The following is a 12,025-nucleotide window of genomic DNA, read 5'->3' on the forward strand; positions in this document are numbered from 1 at the left end:
CGTACCTTGAATCATGAGGTGGCTACGGAGGCAGATTAAAATATTGTAACGTGTTTTGCCGTTACTGAATACGCCGTAGAGATCGTTAACTGGTTTATTGAACAATCTACAACTATCGGCTATAATTAATGATCACAATATTACGGGTTGCACACTTTACAAACCCTACAACAAAATCTCTTAACACAATCTTCAACTNTGCATGTCTGCCGAGCGCTGTAAGTAATCTCTCTAGAAAGGGAAATGAGAGAACTGCGAGACGTGGCGCTGTCGTTCCCAGTTTCTAGTCGTTTGCCATTTACTTCTGAATAATCGTTAAATAAAACAAATCAATATTAGACTCAAGTTTGTTAGGGAGACTGACACAATAAGCACGAGGCCTCTTCTGAGGAATAATATAGGTCTACTGGATAAACAAGATTAAAAAGGTCGTTCCGCTCAAAGAGAATATTGAAGTAGAGATAAATTTACGGGCTTCAAAAGAAACTTCGTCATATTTCTGCAGTTACAGGCGATGTATCGAAGCACATTTTCTTTTTTAACGTTAGAAAATATTGACTGGTCTTTTGATGTGAATATAAAAATATAAACTTTACCGATATTCATCATATGTTGCAGTTTCGTATAGAACGCTTTTACTTATACAGGAACGCTTTTGTTCATATGTATGTGTGTGTATGGTGTCTCAGCTCTTATATACACTAACTTATTGCGACAGTCACTGTCCTCAATTTTTCAATAATCTAATGATAATTTATCATAGAACAGTCAGTTTTTGTAAATACTGCCCGCTTTGTTTTGCATATAATTATTACAGGTGAAGGTTCAGATGTGGGGAAAGACTTTAAAGGGGAAAGTAAAAAGAATAGAAAAAGTGCATATTTATCACTATCGGTGGGGCAGTAATGTAATTAGGACTGTACAATATCTAAAGAAAAATAGCGTCATAAGCAGACAGAATTTTTAAAAATATAATAGAAAATATTTCGTTGGTATTTTGCAAGAAATGAAATATTTTTTTATTGCTTGTGGGGTGGAACTAAGTCCCTTGTACCGCGGCCACTTCTGGCCTATTGTACCAGCCCCTGATGATAGGTGAGGGTGATTGTGGAGCGATTGGTGGAATGAAGATTGGCAGGGGAAACCGAAGTACTCGGAGAAAACCTGCCGCAGCGCCACTTTGTCCATCACAAATCCCACTTGACCAGACCCGGGATCGAACCCGGGCCGCCGCGATGGCAAATGAAATATAAGTTACGTGAGGGGAGTAGCACTGAAATGGGGGGAATGCGACACCATCTGCGTGGAAGCAGAGATTTGGGAGGGGGAAGACGGAGTACAGAGGAGTATAAAAAAGAAAATACCCCTTTTATTAGGAGGGGGAAATGCTAAATATGCCTTATTAAAGTATTTGTCAACAAAAAAATGAGGGAACAATTAACATGTTATATGTGGCTAAGCGCAAATGAGGGCTTAACATGTAAGAAAATTACAAAATTTACAAACACAACTGAATTTAAAAACATTAACTAAAGAACTCTGTGGCCTGTAGTACGCAAGCGAACTATACCGACCGAGCGACCATCCCTTGTCGGCGAAGTTAGTGCCAACTTTAAAGGATAAAGGGTGTCGCGTGGTCAGCGCAACGGATCCCCACGGCCGTTAATCTCGGTTTTCTAGACCGGAGCCGCTATTTACTTGAAATAGCTCCTCAGTCATCCTCACAGGCTGAGTGGACCCCGTTCCAGACCCACTACTTCTCAGAAAATCTTATGGTGCCTGGAATCGAACCCGGGACCTCTGGATATTTATTTAAAATCAGCTCTAAATTGAAGAACGAATTTTGAAAGACATAATATGCAATTAACATAAGGGTGAATAAATGTAGGAATTGAAGGATATTAGAAGTAAGAATAAGATTAATAGTAGCATTAGTAGTAGTAGTAGCAGTAGTTATAACAATACTGCTGGTGTAGTGGACTTGTGGATATAGTCATACATACAACTCGGTACTGTGGGAACACACATCTGTACATATTTTCCCCCTTCTGACGCCAGTTGTCATGTGTAGGGATGACTCTCGACGGGGTTTGGTTTGGTGAATAGATTTATTGACCACACAACGCCACCGCCAGTCTGCACAGGACACAAATCAATACAGTACCCGCTAAGGCTTTTCCAGTCTGTGCCTTCATCAGTCGTTCCCTGGCAGCGGCTTCTAACAGTGGAGATTTTCCAGCTTCACGCGCTAAAGTCCTCTCTTCGCAGACTCCCGTACAGAACTCACTGCCAACTCAGCTAGAAGAGAATCTCGAAAGCTGTGTTTTCTATGTGGTTCGTGTCGAGGTTATATATATATATATCGAGGCAACCAGCCGATTCGACAGTCGGTCGCCGTCATAAAATAGTTACGGCCATGATTTAGTTGTTCGATGATAGCCAGCTGGCAACGACTTACACTCGAGAGCAGATGAACATCCAGTTTTAGCAGCCGTAAGCTATCGACGCCTAGTTAAGACCGTTACCAGGAAACGACTGGTAGAGAGCTAGAAGACTTTATGTGTGCTGCATTACAGGGAGTTGTAGATTGTGTAGATCCGTGAAACGGTTATTCATAGTTACCTGTAGTTACGAGTTGTAACTGTTCAATTACCAAACCGAATGTCGTGTTTAGTCATTAACACGTGTTGTGTGTATATATATATATACATCACGTGTTAGTGACTAGACACTATATATACGTGTGTTTCTACTGATTCTCACAGTAAGCAGGACTCTTTCCCTGAGCGTTACCCGACTGATCTTCGCAACAGAGATGGATGACGTCACTTTTCGGAAGATAGGAACCGCGTTGTGAAACATTATTTAAATGAGACTGTGATTTTAGGAGCAGAGAGTCGTCAAAGAACGAAGACAAACTCCAAACCCATGTGAGGAAACTTACGAAACTCCTCGTAGAGGTTAAGTGATTACGACGGAGGTATGGAAAGCAATACGGTCCATTAGCACTATGAGAATTTCATCAGTAAAACATAGAATTGTATGAGTAAGTTCTCTATTTCGGCTGTAGCAGACGGGGCGGGCCATCAAATTGCAATCAGGAACCAGTAAATCATGCAGTTCTGTGACGGCGCGCCAGATGGCTTCACCAACCTGCCTGCTCCTTTTTTGTTCTCGCTTTGTTTGAATTCCACCTTCTCTCTTATCTCATCACATTATCTTTGTTCTTTAGTTTCGGTAACAGCGTTTTCGAAACATCGGTTTGTCATATCTTGAGGAGTAATTTGGCTTCTAGGCTAACTTTGTTGCTTCTCTTTCTGCAAGACGTGTATTGCGTGTCTGAATGCAACGCATATGAGACTGTAGGTGTCATAGTCATTTCTTACTGCAGGATAATGAGTTTTTGACATCTTACCTACTGTGACTGAGAGTGAAAATCCCATTGTAGGCATGAATGCGTGTCTGTGGTCTTTGTCTATATTCCATCCTTAACAGCAAAATTAGGCTTATGAAGTCAACATTATATCCGTGTGAGTCTGTGTTTCCCCATTTTAATTTCTGAACAAGATAACCGATTTTCAAGAAATATGGTATGAATATTCCGGTCTAGGAAATCGAGATTAACGGCCGTGGGAATCCGTTGCTCTGACCACGCGACACCCTCTATCCGCAAAAGTTGGCACTAACTTCACCGACAAGCGGCGGTCGCTCGGTTGGTATAGTTCGCTTGTGGAATAAATGCCACGGAGCAAAGCAAAGCAATGGTATGAATATTATATCATTAGAGATGATCCTGACAGCGTGCATAGCAGCAGCAGCGGCAACGGCAGCGATTTTGGTGGTGGTGGTGGTAGTAGTAGTAGTAGTAGTAGTAGTAGTAGTAGTAGTAGTAGTAGTAGTAGAAGCAGCAGTGGCGGCGATGGTGGTGGTAGCTTCCTTAGCCTATAATTTTAGGGATGGGTGAATCTCTGAGAGTAGGGGTCTGCACTGAGCTAATAAATGAATTAATTGAAATATTAATATAAATATATTATTAAGAAACTACTGTGGTCAAAATAAATCAGTAAATGAATTATAATGAACTGCGTTATCTAACAACAAAGAACTGACTTCAAGACTTATCAAATAAAAATACGAAACAACTCACACAAAAGTCACATTTCCTAATAACACTTAAAAATCAATCTTATGGGACTTTCAACCTGATCAAGACCCTTCAGAAAACAAACAGTATGTACTCACGCATTCCCTTGCTTCAGACTGATGAAGAAAGGAATCATAACGAAACAAAGCGACATGGAGTTCGGTAGCCGCGATCCCTACAAGAAATCGCATGCAATCGTCAAACGTCCAGAATTTATACTGTTCTGTAATTATAAAACTAACGCTGATCGCTGACCAGTGCCCAAAATTCGAGGCTTCCCATTGGTCCCCTTTATGTCTCCGTAACGTTCTGACTGAATATGGATAGTGTCCTGCTCTAAGACTTTAAGTAATTAAGACCGTAGCCAAAGCATTTCGCTCTAAATAAGCCATGTGTGGTGCAGTCACTGCAGCGTTACGTGTTTCAGAGCAGACACATGTGACAGACATCTACATTAAGCGACATTAGTACTGGAATATACCATTTTCCATCAACAGAAGGGTGGACTTGCAAGGAGAGATGAATGCCCTGTAACTGCAAGCATAACATCTCATCCACGTAAGTGTAGCTACGTAAATAATTCATTGTTTCAGAAGCAGTAGACCGCCTCTGTGGTCTAGTGGTCAGCGTTCTTGGCTACAGATCCAGAGGTTCGGGTTCGATTTCCGGCGCTACCGGATTTTCTGAGAAGTAGTGAGTCTTGAATGAGGTCCACTCAGCCTCGTTTGGATAATTGAGGAGCTATTTCGAGGAAATAGCGGCTCCGGTCTATAAAACCAAAATTAACTAACTTCGCCGACAAACGGCGGTCGCTCGGTCGGTATAGTTCTCTTGCGGACTACAGGTCACGGAGTTTGTTTTGTTATTTGTTCAGAAGCAGTGCTGTTTAAGAATAAGTTACAAGTCCCTGATCTTGATTGAAAAGAAGTAGCAGAAGGAGGAGAAGGCTAAAGATTTTGTTAAAGTAGTCGTGTCGTTACAGAGAGCGCTGAAATCGGTATCGACTTTGTAGACATCTGTCGATGTTATTTTGAACTAAATCACTCTCAGACTGCCGTCATCGTCAATACAAGGAATGAAAGGCAAAGACAGAGAAAAGACGAAGCTGGCAGAATGCAATTGGAATGGAGGCAAGTGCCCCACATGGAGGCTACACGTGAAGGTTGACTGGTTATTAAATAAATCTTGTATGCAGCGGAAAAGAAATAAACCGTGCCGCATCAGATTTTATGAAGTGGCCTACGGATCCTTATGGACGTGTTTCTTACAGCGAAGTTTATAACAGCGATTTGTTCTATGAATTGCCGCAGTCATGAGGGGGTGCAATATCGAACAGGAAGCATCAGGGGGTGAGATGAAGCTTCTCTGAAGTGCTGCATCACGTCACACAAGAGGGGTTGGTTCTCTTTCGTAGCCCTTCCTCGCTTATGAGCGCGGAAACGTATTTGTACGAAAATTTTTATGCACCTTAGCCTAACATCGAGGTCGCAGCTTCTTGCCAATAACATTTCTAAAAGAAAAAAGGATTAGCTGTTATTCCTTAGGTAATTTAATCTGTTAATCCATATTAAAGATCAAGTAAAATAATAAATATAAATGGACTGAAGAAGAATTATCCTAACTGTACCATTCTTAACTTATCGGTCGGTTGGTGGATTTAGAAAGTGAATTAAAATATATTGACTTCAAACATCGAATGATAAATACAGATTTAAATAACGGAATTTATGATATTGTGATGTGCAGCCAGGAAGGCCGAACGATAATACGTCCATCACTGGTCAACGGCTAGCAATTCCTAGGCAGCAATGTCTATGAAATTGTTGTCCCGGAGATGAAAATCTAACAGTGTGGTTTTCGCCATAATTTGTAACGAAATGTATTCCCGCGGCAACAAGAGATTCGTTGCATAGCAGCGGGCGAAACGAAACCCTTCGACAAGGTATTCCCTAGTCAGCCCGGGTGCAGGATATAAGAGTCCAACTCCGACAAGAAACCAGCTAGTTCGTATCCGACAAGAGACCAGTACAGTTGAACTCCGAGCAGAGCAGAAGACACTTCACCGAGAATAGCGGTGCGAGAGTGTATAACACGGAAGAGGACACGTCCGGTGACGTTATAAGTGCGAATAATTGTATTTGTGAATGTAAAAAGTGATCGTCCAATAAACATCCGTCCAAATCCGAGACCCACGTAAGTTTTCTTGTCGCGTTGCCTAGGAAACACGCGACAGTATTGTAGCATATAGACCCGTTGCTAAGTAGTGGCTCTGTAAACAGGGCCTGTTGCTGGGCAACAGATTCCTAAGACGCCCAATGGCTGAAAAGCCGCGTTTTCTGCACGGTCGTCTCCCTTGGCTGCGCACACAACAGTGGATACGGCAACAGAGGAACGGTGTTTTCTGTGCGACCCATGCCTAGATGTTATAATCAGGACAATTAGTGAGAGTTAGTGAGTGCAGTGCAGTACAGGGAAGTGAAGAGTTGGTTGGCGAGTTAGTAAGTTAGAGTACTGCAGTTCAGTCGTTGTAAGCTGTTGTTTTTAGAAAATGGTAGCTGAGACACGCGAATAAATCGAGAACCCAGAGTAAGGGGAACGTCCGCTGTTGGAAGCCGTTACCAGGCAACGACTGGTGAAGACATAGCAGAGTGAAAAGACTTATACGTGCTATAGGGTACTGCAGAGTATGTGAGTTAGCGATAGGACTGTAGTTACTTGTATAAGAAAGTTAATTCGGCCGTTGGCGAATGTCAAAATTGTAATCTCCTGAAGGCTGACTATTATTGAGCTGTAACAACATAGCTGAATGTTGTTGGTTGAGAGTAACTTACACAAACAACAGTGTCAACATCTGATTCATCATATAATGCATGAAGAATGGTAAGTGGTGCAGGAGAATGAAGTCTGTCTCCTCTGGAGTCACTTCACTGTGACTCATTCTCTCGAGTGGTACATTAATATTCAGCCAGGGCGAGATGTGCAGAGAATTCAGCCGCCGCCACAAGGTATGTGAGAACGATGAATGAACGCTAAGTCAGAGATGTAGGGGTGCTGTTAAGTGTTGGTCTAGATACATAAAGTAAAATGCCGATAGCAAGCTGATTAACCAGATTGTAAGGTACGGTTAGGAGGTAGTTCCTTGGTGAATTAGGTATTCAGGTAGTTGTAATGTGTATTAGATAATTAACCGGCCATTTAGTTGCGTTGTATATTGGTTAGTGTGTTACTGAGTGAGTTAGGTAGTTGTAAGTCCAGTTTAGGACGTGGTTTGGGCCCATCAGCATTGTTTGTTTAGGAAGAGTTTTGGACTTCTTTGTTTGTGTTTCTTCTTAATTCTTTCGCTTAGTTCTCTCCAACCCCTTATTTCTGTCTTTCATTCATTTATCCTTTATTTCTTTCCCTGCCTTCTTTTTTTTTCCCTCTTCACTTTTTCGTTTCTTTCGGGTTCTTATTTATTTGCCTACTTTTTTATTTGTTTCTGTCAGTTTTGTATATTTCATGTGTAAAAGACTTTCATTACGTTTCGATAAAGAATGTACATTAAAGAAACTAGACATTTATGCTAATTTTGCTTGAATGTAGATTTCAGAAACAGTACCAGGTTTAACAACTCGTTGTGCCGAGTGTCCACGTTATAAGTTCCCATCATTAGGCCACTGTTGCACTCTAGAAATGTAGGTGGTCACACGCTAAAGCAGAAGAAAACCTACACCTGCCTGCACCTTGCTTAAATAGCGATTACATTTACATGTCCATCCCTCTGTCTGTCTCCTTCACACCTTGTATTAAACACTTCATGCATTTCTTGCGAGAGGCATAGAGAAGAACATGTTACACGATAGTATAATTTTTAGGTAATGACCAGGGCCCGGATTTTGATGACATGTCATCTTTTTTTCCTTGTATCCTTTGCGATGCTCTTAAATATATGAATCTCGGATATGAGCTGCTGATTACAGAAATGTAAATTTTATAGGTATTTTTTTTTCATTTTGGGGGTAATTTTTTGGTAAATTTTTGGACTTTTAAGGATATTTCTTATCATTTTGGGCAATTTTAGGGAATTTTTCTTCATGTGTTTTCTGAAATGTGAATAACATGGAAGCGAAGTGTTCTTTCGTTTCTCCTTTAGGTCATTTTTCTGGATTTTTTCGGTCATTTTATGTCAGTTTTTGAATATTTTCAGGTCACCAAAATCCGGGCCCTGCATTTTTGGGTCATATTTTAGGTCATTTTTCTGGATTTTTTCGGTCATTTTTTAAATATTTTCAGGCCATCAAAATCCGGTCCCTGGTAATGACCAAGCAGATAGCCGTAACGTTGATCTCGGTTACAAGGTTTTATCCTTAAGATAAAATCAAGATGAACAAAATCGGTAGGAAATATATATTACGTTTCTGGTTGGAAAACGTCATGTGAAGTATTGGTACACACGTGTAACCTGATCTTAGATTGTGAAGGTGTGTGGTATCTGATGAATTTGTTCCTTGACTAACTCATTCATAAACGTTACATCACTTTGTTTATTTGATTAATTCCAAATATACATTGACATAATATCACGTATCCTGATAACGCGACAAGTAATTAATGGGTTTGGGATTAGATGAATCGATTTATTGGATATTCACCAGGCGGAACTCCAGTTAGTTGTAACCCAATCTTACTGCAACTACAACACTTCGTAACTACGAACAGTGATAACGCTCTAGACTCTAGAGTGTTGTCACTCTAACAGAAGTTAGAAGAAGTCAGGATTGTTTTTTTTTATGTGGTGTAGTTATAGTAACCTCTAAAGTCTACACCACATAAAAAAAACAATCCTGACTTCTTCTAACCTCTGTTTGTCTTCTGTCTTCTGTTGGCCAGTTCTGTCCCTGAGGTAGTTTCTGGTCGAAACGTATGGAGTTATCGCCTAATTCGCCGTTACTGTGTTTCGGAGGTTCGTTGCCATGTGAACGGAAACGTTTCCATATGCGTTGCCTAGGAGTCGACGTGACTCCATATGCAATGCATTGCTTATTCAGTCTTATTCGTTGCTGTAGAAACGTGTTGCAACAATTCGCCGTCCAGCAGCGGCGCCTTTCGTGTTGCCACGCGAACGTGCTCAGCGAAACTCCGCCCATCACATGGGGAGATTGCAGCTTTCAGGCGTCGTGTCACAATATGTATTTTCAAATTATTTACGTAGGCTATGATATGATTTCGTTGCAGATTTCTGTATGTTTTATTTTATGTATTTATTTACTTGAACTTCAACATTAAGTCCTTTGCTAACCTGTAAGAACATTTTTCGTTTTCTTTACGCTGTCTATATTTGAATTGACAGTTTGTAGTCTAGGCTGTATAAATACATCAGCTGCATCAACATAGGAGACTGGGTGCACTTCAATGCCAGCCTATACATCGTAGCAAGGGCAGACATTTCTGTCCTTTCGTAATCATGAAGTCATCACTTTACTAACTGAACCGTCTCGATTATACGTAGAAATAATAACAACAATGACAACCGTTTATTGAAATAATGACACGAATAATATTAGTTGTCTTCTTTTTCATTTTTCGATGTGGGTTTGCATGAGAAATGAGCAACTGTAATCCCGTCAGTGTTTAGTCACAAATAGGCATACAAGAAGAGTGACTGCCATGAACCTTCATTTTATTGTGGAAGCAACGCACGTGCTAGCCCTAAGAGCACCGTGCAGACTGCTATCCATAGGGTCATCCATGCCTCGAGTGGGAATCGAACCCACAATTCCAGTGTTCGAGCGGGCGAAGACGGTTCATGCTTTATGCAGCGGCCACTGTGATCGGCAGTTAGTGAGTATAAGATAAGAATAACGCAGTGAAAAGTGCACAAGCCTACAGTAAACAGCACATTTTATAACTGAAAAAACAGAAGCGTTCTTTAGAATTTTATGAAACTTCTGTGTCAGAATGTACTTAACAATCCGACGAAGTGATGAATGCAGCGAAGCAGCGCCTCGTGTAACAGCGGCTGCACGCAAAGAACGCCTTGGGACGATCGCAGTATAAGGTGCATACTTGGGTGACAGTTGGAGATATCACCGTGTGGAAAATATTTAATTAAGTTTCTGTAATGGCTGCTTCAAGCTAAGTGAAGGCAGCGCCGTTATGGATGTAAGGAGCGGCGAGTAAAAGAACCAACTAGTATAGTCACGCGTAAAATCTCATCAACCTGTACAGCCACATACCAAAAATCTTCTTAAACGGTATATATACAACCGAAAGTAGAGAAGCATTGTACAGACATATTAACAATGCTTCAGGGCCGAGTGACACTTCAGGGATACATTTGATCGAATTCAGTTCGTTGTAAATCCTAACCGAGATGTTCCTCGTGTTTATTTAGTGTCTCCAAGCAAATGCTGTGATGGGCATGGTCATTTCCTGTCGATTTGTCACTAAGAATCAACCATATATATAGCCTCAGTAGTTCCAACACAGAGCAGATGCATGCAGCCTGACTCTCTGAGGGCCACTCGAACACAGGGATCATGGGATCTAATCTCTATCGATGTATGGTGATGTGTCCCGAAGTCTTCTGTAATGTCAGAGCCTTGTGATGGCCTGATTCTGTGTCCAAGCAGTCCTATCTCATGTTGCAATAGAGGCAATAGTGAAGAGACCAAGGCTTGTATTAGAACCTCGTGTGGGCAAGTAGCAGTGGCAGGACAAGCAATTCAACTGACACGCGTGGCGTGAGCAGCTTGGGCTGCCATTTTGATGGATTCATAATACGACACGCGTGCCAATTAGTCGGTTTCTTTGCACAATTCTTCTAAAGAAATTGTTTAGCGGTTCTCGATTAAATTTGGTGTGTGCCTACCTGAAAGGGATTGCTTTAACAGCTGTGAGAATTATTTAATTTGCATATGTGACATTTCGGTATAATTCCTACTTTACATGAAGGTTAAATAAAATTAAAAAAATAACCAAAGGCTAGATGTGTCCGCAGTAAATTAAGTTCAAGGCTGAAGAAGTCTGAAAAATGCGTAGCAAAGAATGCATTTGTAAGCTTGTTCTCAACTGAAATGCACATTTATGCCTACCCTGCTCTTAGAACAGTATTTCGCGAGCTCACAAAGATGGAAGGAACCACGCACTGTCATACCTGTACTAAACCATAACATCAATATTGTAGGAAGGGCATTTCCTTAAACCTAACTCCGATGACCAAGATATTCCCTGTTTTATATAACTCCAAGGTCCAACATTGCAGTCACGAAATATCCCTATTGAAATCTATCCTGAGCCAGTCGAATTCAATCCCTTGTTTACTATAATTTGAAAATATTTCTATTCGTTCTTCAATTTGTTTTAACAGAGAAGTTATTGGAATGCTGATCCATTACTGTGTCGTACGTGTGAAGTCCCACTGAAGGATGCTTTGGTGTGTGGAGTTGGATTATAATTTCCAAACCTGATTTACTATATACAATCGGCTTGTCACTAAGTCCTAAGAAAGGCCAATACCAGTGTAACTCAAGTTTAAATAAAATATGAAAATGAGTCAATAACTATCATAGTTACAAAGCATATACTGTGGAAATAAATCTAGAAAGAGTATTTTAGTTTTCGTTCACTTTACATTTTAGCTCTGTGCAGCAATCTATAATTTAGTGGTCCATTAAATCGACACATATACGTTGGATATTTATTTAATTAGTCAATAACACGGCAAATAAAAAACACACATGCTGCATACACACATAATTCATTACATAAATCTCAGTTTTGGTGTTTTTTAATTGTTCTTTATTAATTTCACTTTTTACCGAAAAATATAAAGCCAGTTTTAATGTTTTCCTCGCGCTTACATGTCAATTTTCGATGGGCGGTCTTAATTTCAGGGCCATA

The sequence above is a fragment of the Cryptotermes secundus genome, unplaced genomic scaffold (assembly GCF_002891405.2).
Source record: "Cryptotermes secundus unplaced genomic scaffold, Csec_1.0 scaffold117, whole genome shotgun sequence".
In the NCBI taxonomy this organism is placed as follows: domain Eukaryota; kingdom Metazoa; phylum Arthropoda; class Insecta; order Blattodea; family Kalotermitidae; genus Cryptotermes; species Cryptotermes secundus.